The sequence below is a fragment of the Cryptomeria japonica genome, chromosome 3 (genome assembly GCF_030272615.1).
Source record: "Cryptomeria japonica chromosome 3, Sugi_1.0, whole genome shotgun sequence".
NCBI lineage: Eukaryota > Viridiplantae > Streptophyta > Pinopsida > Cupressales > Cupressaceae > Cryptomeria > Cryptomeria japonica.
In genome coordinates, this window is record NC_081407.1 from 874,507,947 (window position 1) to 874,528,665 (window position 20,719).

The window sequence follows — 20,719 nt, forward strand, 5'->3', positions numbered from 1 at the left end:
TGCCACACACGTAGGGAAAGGCGTAAAGCATCAAGGAAAAGGCACTCCTTGCCTCATCATCACCCACCCCATCAAAGTACTGATCACTCAGCACGTATCCTTTGCCGTTTTTTTTTATGAAAACCAACATTGTAATAAAACCCTAAAAAAGGCTGACTTTGTTTGTTGCCCTAAAAACGCATGTTATAAGCGGCTGGGATGCTTAAGGCATTGTAAGGTTGATGTACTGTTTTTGCTGGATAATAAGAAAGATTGGACGGCTGTGTATGGTGGACGTAACCCATTCTGGGTGAACCACGTTAAATCTCTATGTTATCTGTGTCCTGTTTTATTTCTTTATCTTTTGTATTTAAATCTGCATATAATTGTTAGTTCATATTTGCTTCGGATCTGCTTGAAACCCTAACATAAAGCATCAAGGAAAAGGCACTCCTTGCCTCATCATCACCCACCCCATCCAAATCCCCTTCTTCCTTAAAATTGCCATCATCCCCCAAAACCTTACTATCGATGCTCTCACTATTCACCATCTATGTTTATAATATTATTTTATATTAACACCAAGTTAGGCAATCTTAATTTTGTACAGAATAGAGAGTTTCCTCATGAGGTTTGAACCTTGATTTTTTAATGTTAAGAAGTATACAATTAGTGAAAAAAATTGCAATTATTTCTAAAATAAGATACTTTATTTATGAAATAAATGTATCTAAAATCGAAGGGAATGCTTGTAAATACACTCACTTCTTCCTTGGTTGTATTACACCAGCTCAAAGAAGGTTACATTTAGAGAATGTATACTTGGAAAATTTTGACAAAAATAGCTATCTCAATATAAAAACATATGAAACAAGGTATAGTGAATAAAAAAAATTCAAGCATAAAATATTAATGCATAGGAAAAAATATAAACTACTTGTAATCATGATTCAAGGAGTTCTAACATGTGGAGTCAAATAATCTAATTTGGGTTATGTGATTATGATTAGACTTGTTAAAAATTAATAATAAGATGCTAGAAACCCAATAGGAAAATGCAATGCAAGGATGTCATATGCTAACTTTGATTATGTATTAACTCATGTAATAAATCATTCTTTTAGTTTTATGGAATATTATTTATATTACTTCACTTAGTTCCCTCACAATGTAAATTGTAAGGAGATTAAGAAAATAGTAGAATAATTGATTTGAGTTATGATGGGTTTTCTATAGGTGTATATTGATGGAATAGTAAAGAAAGATATGAGTGAATGATATGTTACATCATATTTCTAAGGTTGGTAGGATGATGTAATAGACTAGACAAATAAATGTAATGACAGAGGGGGGTATGTGCACAAAGATGGTGGTCACAAAAGTGGACACCACTTGAAAAAAACATGAAAAAACAAGAAGTGTGTACGTGGTATTAAATTTGAAATCACCATGTACGCGCTTAGGTTTATTGTCCCCGAGCCTAAAGCAAAGATACCACATATGCGGTGCTTTAGGAAAGTGACCGCATACACAGTTTTTAGTCCTAAAAACTGCGTACATGGTACCTGTCAATAAAAGTTTTTTTTAAATTGGCTGGGTCTTATTTTACCCGCGATCACAATATTTTTTCTTCATTTTCCCCATGCAACCACGAATGGGCTCCCACTTTTCTCCACCAAACGCTATGGATCAAGATTAGTTTTGCTTAATTTTTGTTTTTCTTTCTCATTTATTCAATTTTTTTTTTATGTTTTGAATTTAATTTCGTTTATTTTGATTAGGTTTTTTTATTTTTTGTTTCAAAAACTGGATTCTGATAATCCACAACAACAACAACAAGATGCACCTCCTGAAAATCCTGAACAAACCCCACAAGATACACCTCCAGCTCCTCCTTTTGACCATACACCTGATACATAGGAGCAATTTTTTAATCGGTTAGGGAAAAACATGTCTAAAATAAATAGACTGAATAATAAATTGAAAACTTATGAGCTTGAGCATCATAAATCCCTTGCCACTAGCCTAGAAACATTAGCTAGTGGTACCACAACCGTTTCCACACAAATTACAAAATGGGGAAACTATAGGGATATGTGTCATCAATACTATGCTAGTGGGTTATCATATGAGGGAGTGAAAAACAAAAATATTAGTAAACAACAAATATGTGCCCTTTTTGTTGATCCTAAAACTAGTGAGTCGTTACCTCTTAATGCAAAGAGATTTCACATACATTGGTGTACCAATGTGCAGATGAAGAATATTTTTTGAAAGAGGTGATGGATGGTCTTTGATGATCCACCTTGTAATAATTATGAGGTGCCATTGTATTTTTTGAGAAAAGTATATTGTGAGTTTGTCTTCAATATGTGACCAAACTATTTTGACAAGAGAGAGTTTCATGGTAGAGGTGGCGGCTCTGCCCAAGATAGACCTAGAGTCCATAGGCGAGTAGCTCCAGAGAGTCGTCGCCCCCTAGCACCCAAACCCAAGGTGCATCGGGCTATCCCAGTAGAGATGAAAGAGTTGATGGAGCTACAGACTCTTCAGGCAGCCACAACATTGACTGGTTCCATCATCCAGCATGGGACATAGTTAGTACACCCTCTTGTCCTAGATGATGAGCCATTAGTTGCTCTAGGTGGTGACAGAGAGCCCATTCAGCATGTGTGTGTAAGTTGCTCGGGGATATGCATAGGGATGAATGATGAGGCCACTACAAATAGATCCATATCTCATTTGTGCATGATTTGTGAGAGCATATGTTAGATTCGTATGTCTGAGGATGTGGTGGTGACAGAGGAGTTGATGGACATGTTGTTTGGCCATTAGCTACAGACACAGGTGTGTTGATTTGAATTCATAGAATTTTATTTATCAGTCACTTTAAATTTGTAATTACATAAAAGAATTTTCATTTATGCATCGATTTAAATTGATACAAATAATATGCATTTCAGGATGCAGTAGTGGTATCCCATACTCCTCCCAAAGTTACTATAGTTGCAACTTCGATGCCTGAGGTATAAATTTTGTAACATGTTAAAATAGAATAATACACTTTTAATTCAAAAAAATTACAAGATATACTAACTATCTTTAATAATTGGTCCAATTTTTGGTTTTTAGGTGTTGACAGGGGACCAAATGTCCCAAATTGATGACATCACATTCTCAGCGATCGATTTTGGCCTACAAGGCTATATGGTATCATATTTTTTACACCCTTTTTTATGTATTGTTTTGATGGAATATGCAAGTAATTTCATTTTATATTTTTAAAATTATGTTTAATATATTATCTAAACTAATATCTCATGTTAAATTTGTTTCTTTAGGGTACCCACTCCATGTCTAGGCCTCATCCTAAGCAAAAGAAATCCTTGAAGATGCCAAAAAGTGGGGATAAGGTAATTGAACACATTTTTAGTTGTACAATTGTTTGAAAATGTTGAAATTGTCTTAGTTGGGATTTGTAGATTGATTAGTGTTTTTTGTCTATTTTACATGTACAGTGGCCATTGATCTATGTGGATTTGTTGAATGCACCTGATACGCCCAAGGATCGAGAGAGGGTGGAGTTATGTATCTCTACTTTATTTTATTGATTTCATGATTATATGCACGTGTACATGTGAACTTGTGATAAATTATAATCTTATAATTTTTTCATACAAGAAATGTCCATATTTGCTTCATCAATGTTGAGCCCTCCTCCGTGTACTGGAGAAGCATCTCAAGATCTGATACACTTTTGTTTGATGTATTACATTAATTGTTTTTAACTTACAATTCTTATCATTATATTAATTGTATTTATTCTTTGATCATTTTTTGTATAGTTAATAGCGATAGTTTCTACATCGATGGTGAGCCATCCTCAGTCCATTGGAGAAGCATTTCATGAACCAGTATGCCATTGTTCTCTATATTATAGCTTTTAAGTATTTTTGATGTATTTATGTTAGTACATTATATTAATTATACATTTAATCGACAATATCCCCCTTTGCGGTTCAGCCATAACTTGGATCCTTTGAAGTTTGTCTTCAAGAAAACTCCTAAGACTGATAAGGAGAGGAGAGTGAAGACTTTAGATCCAAGTTTAGCCGATGAGGTAATCTACATTTCAATTGCAAAGAAATTATAGTTAATTTAATAGTTATGTTGTTAATTGTGAACTATTTTCTACAAAAGAATTCTAACTTGGCTTTTGAATTGTGGTTTTGCAACCATCTATAGAGTCGCATACTGCATCAAAGAGGCTCGATTTTGATGACCCACCATAAGTTTAGGATCATATAGTGTTAGTTGTGGTCATAGAATGACCAATACATGTAGATATATTCTACATTTTTATTGTATATATCTATTTGGACATGGGATATGCCACATTTTTGTAATACTTGTATTGACTTGGCAAACATGCCTTTTTTTGATATATATACAAATGTTGATATATATACAAATGTTGATATTTGATCCAATAAATGTGTATTGAGTTCATTATTGTGTATTCATTGTATTTTGTGGCTGCCCTTTTATAAATTTAATCGATCATTTACTTATGTAATCAACAATATGAATATAAACAACAAAAATCTATGATATAAAATATTGCAATCGTGGAATATGATTTGATAAACTTTTAAAAATATTGAATTAACCCTACAAAACTCCTTGTATTCAGTTCATTATTATGTATTCGTTATATTTGGTGGCTGCATTTTTATAAATTTAAATGAATATTTGCCTATGTAATCAACAATATGAATATAAACAACAAAAAATTGACAATATGAATATAAACAATAGTATGTATGTGTTGCGAGAGCACCCTCATGCTTGCAATGGTCAAATTTTGGTTCTCATGTTGTTTTACCATTTTTTTATTTAAATAAGGTAATCTGGGACCATTAATGATCATTCAAAGACATTTGTGAAAGTTTGGGGTCATTTGGATCAAAGATGTAAAAGTTGCTCAATTGTTGTCAAATTTGCTCAATTATCGTCAAAGTTGTCAATGTTTGGCTTCATTTGGATAAAAGATGTAAAAGTTGCTCAGTTGTTGTCAAAGTTTCTTAGTTGTTGTCAAAGTTTCTCACTTGTTTTCAAAGTTGTCAAAGTTGTCAAAGTTGCAAGATAGGCTAGAATTGATTCCGTTTGTCATGTGCACAAATCGATGGCACAAGCACATCCAGGTGGCCAGGTTTATGCTAGGAATTCTCTTCTCATACATTCCAAAGCACTGGAACATCTAGAGTCATACCCTACCGATGCAATCTCTCAAGTGCCCTGAGTCCAAAAAAATGTCAAACTTTGACAAAATATTTCTTCCAATCGAGGACACATCTGATCAATTTGTTTGAACTTGTGGGGCCATGTGAGGCTCCTCTACAATGTCCTATCTCAATTTCTAATGACTCGGAGCCATTTTCAATTGGTAGCATTTTTTTGCTTGCTGCAAAAACTGTCAGTTGCATGCAATGCAAAGTTTCAAGATAGGCTAGAATTGATTTTGTTCATCGTGTGCACAAATGGACATCACGAACATGTCTAGGTTGGCAGGTTTACGCTAGGCATGCTCCTCTCATGCATCCCAAAGCATTGGAACGCTGAGAGTCATACCCTACTGATGCAATCTCTCAAGTGCCCTGAGTCCAAAAACTTGTCAAACTTTGATGAACTATTTCTTCCAATCTAGGATACATATGATTGATATGTTTGAACCTATGGGGTTGCCTGAGGCTCCTCTACAATTCTCTATCTCGGATTCTGATGACTCGGAGCCATTTTCAATTGGTAGCATTTGTTTACTTTCTGCAAAAACCATTAGTTGCATGCAATGCAAAGTTTCAAGATAGGCTAGAATTGATTTCGTTTGTTGTGTACAAAACACAACATCATAAGAACATCCGGGTGGGCAGGTTTACATTAGGCATTCTCCTCTCATACATCCCAAAGTGTGGGAACGTCAAGAGTTATACCCTACCGATGCAATCTCTCAAGTGCACTGAGTCCAAAAAAATTTCAAACTTTGATAAACTATTTCTTCCAATCCAAGACACATATGATCAATTTGTTTGAACCTATGGGGTTGCATGAGGCTCCTCTACAATGGCCTATCTTGGTTTTTGAAGACTTGGAGCCATTTTTAATTGGTAGCTTTTTTTCTCCTGCTGCAAAAACCGTCAATTGCATGCAATGAAAAGTTGCAAGATAGGCTAGAATTGATTCCCTTCATCCTGTGCACAAACTGACATCAGGAACATGTCCAGATGGGAGGTTTATGTTAGGCATGCTTCTCTCATGCATCCCAAAGCACCGTAACGTGGAGATCCATACCCTACCAATGAAATGTAGAAGTTGCTTGACAACTTTTGACAACTTTTTTGACAATAATGACAATTTTTGCTTAATTTGTATCTAGACTCAATCTATGACTCCTATGACTAAAATAATTCTCCATGATTATACAAGAGTCAAGAATGGTCATGATTGACCTTATCACATCACATAAACTCAAAACATAGTCACAAAAGATAGACACAAAAAATAGTCACAAAAACATTGTCACATATTATTCAAAAATTTGCCTCTAAACATGGTCAAATCAGCTCTTGGCTATTTGAATATACAAAAAAATGTCTTACAAATAATCTCATGGGGTTTTATACAAAATTTGGCATTACAATATGTGTGATTCAGCTCATCACCATTATATACAAAATTTGGCATCTAGATATGTACAAATCAGCTCATTGCCATTTAACTATACAAAATTATGCCCCTAAACATGTACAAATCATTTCATGGGAATTTATATATACAAAAAATTAATATAGAACAATTCATCGATGATATATACAAAATTCTCAAAATCATTCTACTGTGAACCGTAGAATCAATCAAGTGATTCTTCATGATCAACTCTAAACCATATTGTGTCAAGTATTGCCTCATGGTTAGATTCACAAACTTTCCATAAAATCTTGTTATGAGGTCTACCATGATACTTTGTCAAATGAATATTTGTTGCAACAACAAGGTTAGAGAAATGAAGAATATGTTTGTGTGTTTCAAAGTCCTGAAGCAACCAAACATCAATTCTTGCTAAGGTATCTCCTAAGCCATGTTCCTATCATGAAAAAAAACCCTATTGGGTACTCAATACCCTTTCTATCAATGATTGTGGTTGTCATTTTTATTTTAGGCTCAACACAATGACACAAATAGTAATCCGCTCCTTCTTCATTGTTCTCTTCTGCAACAACTGCATACATATGACCTGCACTTTATAAAGTGATAATAAATACCAAAAATAAAGTGTGATGTACAACGAAATGAGCCAAAAAGAATACTTGCAAAAAAATTAACTCAAAAAATCACTTGAATCCACTAGGTCAGATACATGGTCAAAATCCATTGATGTCTCCATCTGGCTCAATTGTAGTACTTTGGGAATTTGATATGTATCAATAGGAACCAATGGTCTACAAGACTATTTCTCAACCCACTCTTGTGATTCACATTTTGCCCACAAACAATACATGCATGAAGATTAAAAACATACCATCTATCTCGTATAAATTACTAGTGAACTTGCATTTGAACTCATAAATGAGTGCATGTCACTCGATCCTGCAACTGTACAACAATCTAGATAGTTTTCAATGTTATATTTAGTGATACACCAAAATATCTATGAACCATTGATGTACCTCGATTACCTGGACCCATCATAGAGTTACACCATCGCACGATTGTTTCTGCATCTATCAACTTAGCATAACCTTCGTACTTCAATTCTTCTCTAGCTAGGGCTCTTTTTACACATGCTCCTGCACCATCATGCTCTCCCTTACAATGTCCATCCTCAGTGAAATTCAAAAAATGATGTACACAACCTGTCATATGCATCCTTGTCAACCCATAAAACATCCTTGCATTCTTGAATTGTGTGGTGCAATTATCTGACCATATTAAGTGTTTGTTGTATTGTATGTTTCTTTCCATTAAATTATCATAGAAAACTTTAAAGCATCCTTGTACAAACTCTGATGAATGAGTACGATCATCACTTATGTAGAAGTGATACTCTCTTACAACCTTTCTATCCTCCTCTGTGTTATCCTCTGCATGCATGAATGCTATGTGTACAAAAATAGAAACTTGTGTAGAATGATAATACATAGATTGCACTTCATTTTGAGGTTGTAGTGTATAATATTTAGTAAAATCAATGATAGAGATAGTGGTGCCAAGAGGAAATTTTTCCTTACATAACTTGAATTGCTCATCTAACCATCGCTCTCTATGTGTATGCATTATGCACTCATAAACTAGTTTCTCTTGAAACATTTTCATAAATTCAGGTACACATATATCATTTTTCACTTACTCACATCTCTTCAAATCTTTTCCATCTTTAACTCCATATGTGATTGTCTTGTATATTCCAAAAGAAACTAGTTTCCTACCAATTTCATGTGTGCTCTCCAAATGTACACATCTTGGTAACAATTGCAAACCACCACATATAGCACAAGAACCTTCCCAACAAGGCATCTTATAATAAATGTAACCATCATGTCTATTACATAGCACACTTGAAATAAATTCTCTTACCGACTTAGGAGGTGCTTGTATATTGCATTCCTACAAAACATCATTAGTGTGCAAAGTAGAACAAATATGATGATAAATATCATACTGCCTGAAAAATTCAATATGCATCATACAACAACATGCGGTGCATAAATGATTAATCTTAATATAAAAAGGTTTTTCCATTTCAAAAAATCTTTGAGAAATTATTTTTTGAGGAAACTTTTCAAAGAATCTTTCATAAAAATTTGTTTAAGTCATATCCAAATAGTGTTTAGCATGTGGCTCATGATTTGTAGACCTAATTCACCTTCTAACAACATCTCTTTGTGATGGGAATGGCTATGGGATAAACTAGCCGAGTCTATGCTCCTTGATCCTCTCCTTGGATCACCAGGTGTTTCAACCACACCCTATGGTCTCTAGGACTTCCCTTGCTTTTGGAATCCCCTGACCTTGCCCAATCCACCCACCAACAATCTGTGATACTCCTCCTAAAGTCACACCTACTCTCAAGCATCAAAAACCCTCACATAGACTAATAAGGGTGTAGCTCCTTCCTCACCTTCTTAGGTCCTAGAAAGGTTAGGAAAGGTCTTTGACATGGTTATCCATCCATTCATGTGCCCCCAGGAGGTTTTAACCTTCCATTTCCTCACGATCTCACTATTTTTCTTTTTTCCTACAAAATAGGGCTACAAGGAATGTGCCCAATTAGGCCTCCAATCCGGACTTTTAGGGCTCCCTCTTGAAAATGATGCACACACTTATGAATCTTCCCAAAAGGACTACTAATAATTTGGCAAGGGCTCAAACATTTTCCTAGTTTTGGGCCTCCAAGTGTTCGTACACTGCCCTAGGTGAATTTTGGGGTTTTTGAGGGTTTTTACAAGGGTTTTAAGGCCTACCTGGGTCACAGTGATGGTTTATTGTCTTTGCCACCTTATCTGGATTGGTGGAAGCTCCTCCTTCTCACCAATGGTGCTCCACACATCCCTCTACACCTCCTCAAAAGGGTGCCTCCCTCCTTTTCCTACCTTGCTCTCAAGGACCTCTGCAACTTCAACCCTTCCTAGCTGGGCACAGTCTAGTCTTGCCTAGGAGTGGGTCTTTGAAAGAATTTCTTGCATCTTCAAGGGCCCTGCTTGCTTTGGAATACTATACAAGGTTTTCACTCCTATTCACCATGGTTTCATGGTGTCTCCAAAATGGGGATAGGAGTTATTAATCCATTACACAAAATAGTCCAAAACTGGATAGTGACAGAGTACTTCACAAAATAATTACAAACACACAAAAAACCTACACAAAAACCTACCCTAAGTGCTCAAAATGAAAGTATAAACACAATTTAAGACTCTCAAGACCATTTAGTTCATAAAAAAATCCATTATCAACCTGTTAATGCTTCATTTGTGCCGAGTGGCAACAAAAACACAGTCACAGCCAAGGTTTTTTCTCTTGGCCGTACAATCTGACATCCAACCCTTCATTTTAGGGTTTAAAATAGCTTATAGTGTCACTGCCTTTTTGGTGTGCCATGGTTAGGGTTCCTAATCCCAAACTAAGGTTATGACCTATTTGGTGGAAAAGTTGCATGACAACTTTGAAAAGTTGTCATGCAACTTTTGAGCAACTTCTACAATGTTGCTTTTCTTGACTTCTGAGCCTACCTTAGGCTATCCTATGGACACAAACATCTCAAAAGGACCCCAAACACATAAAAGGCACACATACCCTCTACTCCACAAAAAAACTTAACCTAGACTTAAGAACCTAGGACCTAAACTAGGACCTAAACAAGACCAATGAGCTCTTAGCTCTTATTACATTTACATGGCTTCTTTAAGAAGCAAAATTCCAACAAAGTCACATAGAGGAAGACCTTAGAAGGGTGGTCCTACACCATACTCCCCCTCTGCATAAAATTTAGGAACTAGGGGAGAGATGAGAGCCGGGTCAATACCAAATTTCTTGAACCTACTCTCTTCATCCCAAGTGGCTTCAGACTCAAGTTGACCTGCCCACTTCACCAAGTGTTCCATGTAGACCTAGTGTCTAGTAGACTTCTTCACCCTTGACTCCAAGATCTCCTCTACTTTGGGTTGCTTCACTTGAGGTAAAGCACTCACATCCAAGTCCTACAGTACCTTGGCTTGATTCTCAGTTTACCCTGCTATTTCACCGTTATAGAGTATCAGATCAACAACATTGAAGACTGGTGATATAGCCAAATCTGAAGGAAGATCCACCTTGTAGGCATTTTCACCATATTTGGATAGAATTCTACAAGGTCCTACCCTCTTCATCAGTAGCTTAGTAGGCCTGCCGCTTTGCATTCTAGCTTTGCTTAAATGGACCATCACATAGTCACCCACCTTGAACTGAACCTCTCTCCTTCTTTCATCCACTTTTGCTTTCAGTTTTTGAGTAGACTCTAGGATGGCTCTCTTGACCTGTTCTTGTACTATCTTGATGGTTTGGGTGAAGTCCTCTGCTTGCCCACTCTTCATCTCCATGGAACCAAGTTCTCTTAGTTCACACACCCCTCTTGGATGTTTGCCATAGACAACCTCAAAAGGACTCCTTCCAGTGGTCCTATTTACACTGTCATTGTAGGCATACTCAGCTTGTGGAATAACTAGATCCCATGTGTGTCCATACTCCCTGGTTAGACACCTCAACAAGTTGCCTAACACCCTGTTAATGAATTTAGTTTGACCATCAGTTTGTGGATGGTAAGCTGAGCTAAATGACAAATTAGTTCCTAGTCTTCTCCATAAGGTTTGCCAAAAATGGCCCATGAACTTGCTATCCCTATCTGAAACAATACTTAATGGGAGTCCATGAATCCTTACAATCTCCTTAAAGAAGAGATGTGCAATATAACTAGCATCATGAGTAGTTCTACATGGAATGAAATGGCTCATCTTAGAAAATCGGTCTACCACCACATAGATGCTATCCATACCTGTCTTTGTCTTGGGGAGTCCCACCACAAATTCCATGCTCACACACTTCCAAGGCCTATTTGGGACCGATAATGGTTGATAGAGGCCTACATTACTTGATCCTCCTTTTGCCCTTTGACACACACCACATTGCTCCACATACCTTCTCACATCACTTGGCAACTTGGGCCAATAGTAGTACCTCTGTACTAGATCCAAAGTTTTATTGATTCCAAAGTGTCTACTTAGACTACCATTGTGCTTCTCTTGTATGAGATTTTCTCTCATGGATCCTCTAGGTACACATAACTGATTGCCTTTGAATATGAGACCATTTTGAAGGGTGTAGTCTACATACTCACCATGAAAATGATTCTCAAACTCCTTGCAGACCTTGTAGGCTGATGAGAAGTCCTCATCTTCTTCATAGAGATCCTTGAAACCTTCTATCCCTATGCTCTGCAATTGAAATTCTTGGACAGTCAACAACTTCTGGCTCAAAGCATCTACCACCTTGTTAAGCTGCCCCTTTTTATGCTTGATGGTAAAAGTAAAAGATTGGAGGTACTCCATCCACTTCAAATGTCTCTTTCTAAGCTTCTCTTGAGTGTTGATGTAACTCAAAGCCTGGTTATCTGTGAACACCACAAATTCCTTTGGGAGTAGGTAATGCCTCCACTTCTTGAGAGACTGAACTAGTGCATACAACTCTAGATCATATGCAGAATACCTCTTCTTTGCCTCATTAATCTTCTCATTGAAAAATGCCACAGGCCTTCCCTCTTGACTCAATACACCCCCTACTACAATTCCACTTGCACCACACTCCAATGTGAATAGTTTGTCAAAAGTAGGTAAGAGTAGGATGGGTTTTGTGGCTACTTCTTGCTTCAATAATTGGAATGCTTTATCAGCTTGTTTAGTCCATTTGAACTTAGTTTTAAGGCCTCCTTTTATGGTGTCAACTACTGGTGCACATATGCCACAAAGTTCCTCACAAACTTTCTATAGAATTGGGCTAAACCATGGAAACTCCTAACTTCAGTCCCTATTTTAGGGGCAGGCCAATTCAAGATTTCCTCCACTTTGCTTGGATCCATCTTCAAGGTTCCCTTAGACACCACAAACCCCAAGTAGACTAACTCTTGCTTCAAAAAGTCACACTTCTCTAAGTTGATTGCCAACTTCTCTTCATGCAACCTCTCTAGGACTAACCTTAAATGTTCAAGGTGCTCCTCTTTGGTTCTGCTATAGATGAGTATGTCATCTAAGTACACTACCACAAACCTACTTGTGAAGTCCTTCAACACCTCATTCATCAACCTCATGAAGGTGCTTGGGGCATTAGTAAGTCCAAATAGCATCACAAGCCATTCATACAACCCTTTTGTGGTCTTAAAAGCGGTCTTCCACTCATCACCCTCCTTAATTCTAATCTGATGATAACCACTTTTAAGGTCCAACTTGGTAAAATACATGGCACCTCCTAAATAATCCAACAAATGCTCTATTCTAGGAATGGGAAATCTGTACCTTATGGTGATCCTATTGATTGCCCTTGAATCAATACAAAGTCTCCACTTGCCTCCCTTCTTTGTTGCTAACACTACCAGAACTGCACATGGGCTGATGCTCTTCTTGATCAGTCCTTGATCCAACAACCCCTGCACTTGCCTTGCCACCTCCTTATTTTGGTCAGGTGTGAGCTTATATGTTGCTTTATTGGGCAGGGATGCACCAGGTACAAAGTCTATTTGATGGCTAATAGACCTTCTTGGTGGAAGTGTTGCAAGTGCTCCATCACTCACTATATCTTTATATTCTTGCAACATTTGTTTCACCTCCTTAGGTACCTCTGTCTGCAACTTATCTTCCTCCTCCTTTGGCTTCACAAAGATGGCACATCCCACTATCTCCTCTTCATGTAGCAGGTGTAAGAACTCTTTACCAGTATTAAGTAAAACACTAGGTGTTCTTGAGGTTCCCTCACCATTCTCTGTCAGAGACTGAATCTTAAAGGTTTTGCTGTCCTTCTTGAAGGAAATGGAGTTTTCCTCTCCATCATAGGTCATATTCCTATCAAATTGCCAGGGTCTACCTAGTAACAGATGACGAGCATCCACAGGTAACACATCACAAAGGATCTTGTCCTTGTATCCTCCAATAGAAAACTCCACCCAAGTCTGTTCATTGACAAGCACACTCTGCTCTTGATTCAACCATGTCACCTTGTAAGGGCTAGTGTGGGGTATCTTTGTGAGTTTCAACTTCTTGGCTGCCTCATCTGATATGATATTATTAGTTGACCCTTAATCAACTATCACCTTGCAAAATTTACCAAAGATTTTGCATCTCACCCTAAACAATGCTCTCCTATGCTTAGGTTCATCTTTAATTGGTTGTCTTATCAAGACTCTATTGAACATCAGATTCTCTCCAATCTCTGATTCAATATGGTCCACCTCAGGTGTTTTGCTACTTTATGTGTCTTCATGGGCATAAGCAACCCTCTTTCCACTGTTTGATGAGGTAGGCTTATTAGGGCATCTATAGGCCAGGTGTCCCAATTGACCAGAGTTGTAGCGTTTCATGGTTGCAAAGTAGGAGTTACCCCTGTCGGTACCTCTACCCCTACTTGGACCCCCTTGTGAAGCTCTTCCTCTAGAATACCCTCCTCTGAGATTGGTTTCACTGCTATGTTCAGTCAACTTGGACTCTCCTTGATTCCTTTGCTCATTTTCCTTGCTTTGGTAACCACCTCGGTGATTCATTTGGTCTCTACCTCTGCCTCTACCCCTGTTGTTAGAGTCTCCCTTCCTTTTGTTCATCTCTTCCACCTTGATAGCAAGCTAATGACATTTTTGGATAGTAATAGGAGTCCATAGGCTTATCTCCTCTTGGATGTTCCACTTTAGGCCACTTAGATACCTAGCCACCTTGATAGATTCCTCTTCTTGGACTTTGGATCTAAGACAAAGCTTTTGAAACTCCTCTATGTAGGAGGTCACATCAAGGTCTTTCTGCTTCAATCCCTATCTCTTCTTATGAAGTTGGACTTCATAATCCTCTGGTAAGTAGTTCTCCTTGATCTTACTCACCATGGCCTTCCAATTGGCTATAGGTAGCTTTCCCATGCTAACTCTCTCCTCTTGCAAGTACTTCCACCATGTCAAGGCTGCTCCCCTTAGTCTTGATTTGGCAACCTTAACCTTTTGAGCTTTTGTCACACCTTCACACTCAAAGTGGTTCTCCATACCCTCGATCCATTCCATGACAATGTCAATGTCCATCCTTCCACTGAAATGTGGCAATCCTTCAAAAGCTTTAGTATTCAAAGCCTTGATGGCCTTTACAAAAGGTTCTTCATTGATTAAGGGGTCTGGTTCAGGTATGATGTCATCAAGATCAATAGCTTTCTTGCCTCTATCACCGTTGTCTGCACCCCAGAGTTCTTGTGCTCTCTGATCAACCACTTCTTGCAACTTGTTCCTTATTTCACTCATAGCATCTTCAAGGAGTCTATTTTTCTCCTTTTCCTCTTCTACCTCCGTAGATAGCTCTGCATTAGTGACCATTATGTTCTCCCCTACTGATTCACCAGAATATAGAGACATGCATAGTCCACCAAATCTTTAACTAGCTCTGGTACCAATCTGATGGGAATGGCTATGGGATAGACTAGCCTAGTCTATGCTCCTTGATCCTCTCCTTGGATCACCAGGTGTTTCAACCACACCGTAGGGTCTCTAGGACTTCCCTTGATTGTGGAATCCCCTGACCTTGCCCAATCCACCCACCAACAATCTATGATACTCCTCCTAAAGTCACACCTACTCTCAAGCATCAAAAACCCTCACATAGACTAATAAGGGTTTAGCTCCTTCTTCACCTTCTTAGCTCCTAGCAAGGTTAGGATAGGTCTCTGACATGGTTATCCATCCATTCATGTGCCCCCAAGAGGTTTTAACCTTCCATTTCCTTACCGATCTCACTATTTTGCTTTTTTCCTACAAAATAGGGCTACAAGGAATGTGCCCAATTAGGCCTCTAATCCGGACTTTTAGGGCTCCCTCTTGCAAATGAGGCACACACTTGTGAATCTTCCCAAAAGGAATGTTAATCATTTGGCAAGGGCTCAAATATTTTCCTATTTTTGGGCCTCCAAGTGTTCGTACACTGCCCTAGGTGAATTTTGGGGTTTTCGAGGTTTTTTACAAGGGTTTTAAGGCCTGCCTAGGTCACAGTGATGGTTTATTGTCTTTGCCACCTTATCTAGATTGGTGGAAGCTCCTCCTTCTCACCAATGGTGCTTCACACATGCCTCTACACCTCCTCAAAAGGGTGCCTCCCTCCTTGTCCTACCTTGCTCTCATGGACCTCTGCAACTTCAACCCTTCCTAGCCGGGCATAGTCTAGTCTCGCCTAGGAGTGGGTCTTTGAAAGACTTTCCTGCATCTTCAAGGGCCCTACTTTCTTTGGAATACTGTACAATGTTTTCACTCCTATTCCCCATGGTTTCATGGTGTCTCCACAATTGGGATAGGAGTTATTAATCCATTACACAAAATAGTCCAAAACTGGATAGTGATAGAGTACTTCACAAAATAATTACAAACACACAAAAAACCTGCATAAAAACCTACCCTAAGTGCTCAAAATGAAAGCATAAACACAATGTAAGACTCTCAACACCGTTTAGTTCATAAAACAATCAATTATCAACTTGTTAATGCTTCATTTGTGCCGAGTGGCAACAAAAACATAGTCACAGTCAAGGTTTTTTCTCTTGGTCATACAATTTGACATCCAACCCTTGATTTTAGGGTTTGCAACAACTTATAGTGTCACTACCTCGGTTGGTGTGCCATGGTTAGGTTTCCTAATGCCAAACTAAGGTTATGACCTAAATTTGGTGGAAAAGTTGCATGACAACTTTGAAAAGTTGTCATGCAACTTTTTACAACTTTTGAGCAACTTCTACAATGTTGCTTTTCTTGAGTTTTGAGCCTACCTTGGGATATCCTATGGACACAACCATGTCAAAAGGACCCTAAACACATCAAAGGCACACACACCCTCTACTCCACAACAAAACTTAACCTAGACTTAAGAACCTAGTCCTAAACAAGACCAATGAGCTCTTAGCTCTTATTACATTTACATGGCTTCTTCAAGAAGCAAAATTCCAACAAAGTCAGATGGAGGAAGACCTTAGAAGGGTGCTCCTGCACCACTTTGGTTGGGCAAAAATCTTATGTTGTCATGCCAAAAAATTTCAAATAATGTTCTTAGTGCATCAACAACAACCTTGTCTTTGCGTGGTAGTCTACCCGAGAATTCCCAAAGAGAATTATTGTTATGTTCCTTTATTTTTTCCCACCTCTATAATCCTTTACTTAATTTTGTTCTCCTAATGTTTAATGAATTACTTGTTTTGCTTATCAAGCGATCTTTTTTTATTTTCTTTCTCATTATGGTTGATGTAATGACACGTCGAGTAACATTAGAATCTTTAGTACGCAATTTTGAACCAATAGCTTGATATGCATCAAATAGATTTCTCACAATAGTTCTTTTGTTGTTACTTTGAGATGATCTTAGGCCTAGAATTTTCATTCTCTTCTAAATTCAAATTTTTAATCATTTGAACAATTAATTGACATCTTGTAGTTTGATTTAAGTTTTCAAAATAGTTTTTCCATATTCTTTTAACCATTCTCCTACAAGTTTGCTCATTCATTTTATTGGGCATTCGCATCAATATATTCTCATCAATATTCTTTTAACCATTCTCCTACAAGTTTGCTCATTCATTTTATTGGGCATTCGCATCAATATATTCTCATCAATGTCAAGCAAATACTTTGGTTTCGTACGAATGATTCTAGGAGGTGTTAACATCGATGTATTGCATGAATTATGTATATTTAATTCATCAAATAGAGTGCAATTTTATGTTCATCATTTAATTGATTATTCAATGAGGTCTATTCTTTAATTGAATTAGGTTCATACAATAAACCAAATCTCTCTTCTTCAATTGCATTAGGTGCATTATGTTCATTTGGTAAATCGAATTGAGATGTTGAGGATGACATACCTTCTTGTCCCATTGTTCTTATGTCACGTAATTTCTTCATACATTGCCTTTGTCTTTCCTTTTTAGCCTCTCATTGTTCCATCATTCCTCGCTTGTTCTTTCCCATGGTTGATATCAGTTGTCCTAAATAGAATCATATTACATATATATGTAAACAAAAGTTCATAAACAATCAAATAACCATAAATATGCATCTTAGCATTATTTTTTTGAATCAAAACTATTAAACAATCACAATAACATTGACAAAACTAATAAGAACAACAATTTAATAATTTCAAATCATGTAAAAACAAAAAAATCACTTACTTCTATGTATAAAATATTCATAGAAGCCCAAACATAGTTGCAGTGGGGCCTTCAACGACTTCAAAACCTTCTTTTGAGGTCGTTGAGGTAGTTGGAAAACTAAAAGAATATGTCACAGTACCACGTACACAGTCCTGTTAGAACCCCATACGCGTTGTTAGGCCCCAAAATACTTTTTGCAAACTAACGTTAATATTTACAGTACCCTGTATGCGCATTAAATGTATAAATACCCCATACATGCTATTAGGCCTTAAAAATGTTTAGCAAACCAGCGAACTAATAGTCCCAGTACCCCATATGCGCTTTTTGTAGTAAAGAAAATGTGAAGGAAAAGAGAGGGAAGGAGAGGGAGAGGGGGAGGGAGAGGAGGAGAGGGAGAGAGAGGGAGAGGGAGAGGGGGACAAAAGATGGAAAAGGGAGAGAGGGAGAGTGAGGGAGAGGGGGAGTGAGGGAGAGGGGGAGAGAGGGAGAGAGAGAGAGGGAGGGTGAGGGGGAGAGAGGGAGAGAGAGAGGGAGAGGGAGCAAGAGAGAGAAAATAGAAAAGGGAGGGAGAGAGAGAGAGAGAGAGAGAGAGAGAGAGAGAGAGAGAGAGAGAGAGAGAGAGGGGAAGGGATGGAGGGAGAGAGAGAGAGGGAAATAAAAGGGAGGGAGGGAGATGGGGAGAGAGGAAGACATGTCACATGATGTCATTAGGGGTCACGTGGGGTCCTAATTGAGCCACACATGTATTACAACACCATATGACCCCTTAAGACACCATTTGACCCCTTGAGATATCATATGTGTGTGTATATATGCATAATACAATATATTATACACACACACACACACACACACACACACACACACACACACATATATATATATGTATGTATATGTATACATATATATACACATACATATATGTATATATATGTATATATATATATATATACATATATATATACATATATACACATATGTATATATATGTATATATATATATACATATATATATACATATATACACATATGTCTATATATGTATATATATATGTATATATATGTATATATATGTATGTATATATATATATATATACATATATACATATATATATATATGTATATATGTATATATATATATATATATACATACATATATATACATATATATATATACATATATACATACATATATATACATATATATATACATATATACATATATATATATGTATATATGTATATATATATATATACATACATATATACATATATATATACATATATATATATATATATATATATACATGAAATATCATACTTTACATATTATACATGTATACATATATGTATGCACACACCCACATTATAAACATGGGCAGAAGTCCGTACACGTTGTTTCTAGCTTTAACACCGCATACACGATTCTTATTATTAAAAAAACACGTATGCGGTTTTGTCATAAAAATACCCCGTATGTGTTGTTTATAGTACAGGAAGCCCATACATGCTTTTGACTATTTAGGCTTGTGAATAGGCCTGGATGACAAAGTTGTGGGTTGGAAGTTTGATTTCCCTCCATTTCCCTCCTTTTTGACGTGTTTTGTTTTATCAACTTGGTTTCTCGACTTTGTCATCATCAGGTTTACACTTCATCAAGTGGGTATTTCTAAAATTGCCACCATATTTTCACCCATCTTCTGAGCTTTCTAACCATAATTTTTTTTTTAAATTTGAACAACAATAACAAAATATTATTTAATTTTGTTTACCAATGTCTCCATAGTTCTCAGAGACATACGTGTACCATTTTTTTAATACCTTTTAATCTACTTATCCAAATTTTAAAAAACTTATATATTATTGTAGTGCACTTGATTATAATTTACAATTTAAAAAAAAGGTTATATTTTGCGATTGTGTTGGTGCAAGTTATGCTTCGCGGACGAATAGGTACCTGGTTTTTAGGATGTGCTTCATTGGAAAAATCATAAAAATTAAAATATTCAACAAAAATTTACAAACAAATACAAAACTTCTAGTTCTCACTCTTAACTATCTTTCTGCCAAAGGATTTGTCAAAATACTAAATCTAACTATGAGTTTTTTGATGCGCACATCAAACACTATGTTATGTTTCTCAGAAAAAATCAGAGTTTGTTTTTCGTGCACAAAGGATTTGACCCCCTTAATCTTATCCAATTTTGAAACAAAATAGTAGCTTGGAAACTAGATTCAGAGTACTACAATCTTTGTTGTTTGAGTATCTTCATTTCTTGAGTGTATGGCTCTCAACTTTCTCCTTCAAGTTCATTTTTACCTGATTTTAGAAAAAATGTGTCCACTTATACCCCCCTTTTTGCACACCATCTTTGTGCACTTACCTAGGGGACAATATAAGTGTTAATTGTTGAAGAAGGTTTATTGAAGAATATAAATACAACAAGAGAAGGCATGGATGAAGTAAGAGGATTAAGGGGAAGGTCTAGGATTGAGGATGATAAGGAAGAATGCTGGAAGATACATGAGAATGTGAAAGGAAGTACTTTCATGAGGGAAATAGCACCCAGAATAATTATATGTGATTTTATTTAAGCATACCCGACGCATATAACTTAGTCAAAAGTAATAATTGGAGCTCACTAACTAGAAATAATGATTTGTCATCATCATTTTATTTTTATGTCTATTTTGTGATGTTGTAACTTGTTTCTCATCATAAATATATTCGTCTCTCAACAAACTTAAACTGAGAATCATGATCAAATATCTAATTATCAATGAA